Consider the following 2,178-nt stretch of genomic DNA (forward strand, 5'->3'; position numbering starts at 1 on the left):
CTTGGTTTTTATTAAGAGTCTCAAACTCCTGGTAATCCTGCCTTAACTTCCCAAGGGATAGATTATATACATCAGGTATAAGCCCATGCTCAACTCAAGAATGGGTTTAGAACAGTTAAACTTCTTTCATCCTTTTCTTGTCTTTACTATTTAAGAACAACAAATGTCCTTTTCCTTTTTTTCTTTTTAATACTTTTTCGCGCTCGGAGGTTCCAAGACATGGCTCTAAGAAAAAACTCATCTCAGCAGTATCGCTGACTGTAGTACTGATGGTTTTCGTTCTCACTCTCTGCCTCATTGAGCTAAGGACAATGCATTCAGGTGTCCAGAATGTACCCTCTCTGTGTAATATTTTTAGAAGCCACAAACTAAACACCAAAGTCCCAGGCAGAGGGACACAGTCTTGCAGAGATTGAGAATGAAGAGAGAAGATTCCACAGGCTGAACAGAGTCCTTGGGGGACCAGGAAGCACACACAAAAGGCACTTCAAGGAAGGAAGCAAAAAGAACCCGAGGAGCAAACAGAGGGCCCCGCCATCTGAACAGAACATTGCCAAAGACAGGCGGCTCAGGAGCCCACCTGCAATGGAGCTGCAGCACCTTGACCTGGTGCAGAAGCCCAAGAGGTTGGTGGGAGACTCCTTCTATCCAGAGCCCTCACTTCCAAGGGAACAGGGCATAGGAGTCTCCTCTTCTCCACAATCAAACATCCCTGTCAGAAGAAACTATATCAGAAAATGCAGCCCTCAAGACTCCTGCTGCAGAGTCTGCTGTGCCTATATCCAGCTTAGTTCCAACTGTTCAGACTGGTCTACATAGTTCCAGGCCAGCTGGGGCTACAGGGAGACCCTGTTTCAAAAAGACCTTTTTTTTTTTTTTAAAAAAAAAACAACCCTATGACAATGAGGAAATAATAGAAGCAATTTCTAAAAATCGTGAGCTAGGTGTGGTGGCACACACTTTTAATCTTAGCACTCCAGAGGCAGAGGCAGGCGCATCTCAAGACCAAGGCCAGCTTGGTCTATATAGCAAGTTCCAGGCCAGCTGGGGCTATAGGGAGACCCTGTCTCAAAAATACCAAAAAATAAAAATCAACTTGTGAGTAAAAAAGGCTTTCTAAGCCTGACTCCAAGGCAGAGAATTTTGTAGATCTAAGCACCTTGTATTTGACACCATTAGGCAACTTAGCACTTACACCTGCTAAGCACAGGACAGAGTTTACATACATTGTCTGATCTACTCACAAAACTCCTTCTAGGAAGACCTTAGCAAGCCTCTTCTACAGATGAAAGAGATCAACTTAAGGCCCCAGTGGCCAAACCAAGAGCCAAACTCAGCTTCCCTGACTGTAAAGCCTACATGAATTACTTAATACCACTATTCAGTTTTATCTCCTTAGAGACAGAGTATTGGGAGCATGGACGTACAATCAAATCATCACAAACTATTGAAAGCATTAATGTATTTCATTTAAAAGGCAATCCAGGGGAAAAGGAGTATTTCTTGTCAAAGCCACTCATCTACCAGCCTGTGCCTCCTTCCTCGTGTTATGCTCTTGCTACAGAAGCTTTGCTACCTCAGAGAATCAAGGCAGTTTCTGCTGATTCTTTCTAGTACTTTCCTAATGCTGCTTTGTTTTATATATATATGTTTTTATACAAAAATGTATGTATGTATACAAATACAACGTACACATATATATATATATATATATCTTTTATATATGTATGTTTTCTTGATTCTTTTTTGTAGGAGGGAGGAGTTTGAGACATCATCTCCTGTAGCCAGGATGACTTGAAATTCACTATTTTCCCAGGCTGCCCTTGAACTCTTAATTCTCCTTCCTCTACTTCAGAGTCACAGACATGTGTCACCATACTCAGTAGCCCAGTAGTTATTTATGCTTTTAATCCTCCTAGAGTTTCAATTTTTAGTTTTTTGATATGGTGGGGGTAGGGACTATGTCCCTCTTAGGTGAATATCCAGATTTCAAATGATTTTTATCAAATGATTTGTTCTTTGTTTGCTGGTCTAAGATACCATCTCTATGTGGACTCTTCCATCCATCCTGCCGTCCTTCCTGCAGCAGTACTGGGGTCACACTACTTCATCCCAGTTGCTCTGTATATTAACTGAAATCCTAGTTGCTGAGTAACTCAAGAGTATATTCAGTCAGAC

Source organism: Nannospalax galili, unplaced genomic scaffold (assembly GCF_000622305.1).
Source record: "Nannospalax galili isolate Female #2095 unplaced genomic scaffold, S.galili_v1.0 scaffold661, whole genome shotgun sequence".
Lineage (NCBI taxonomy): Eukaryota > Metazoa > Chordata > Mammalia > Rodentia > Spalacidae > Nannospalax > Nannospalax galili.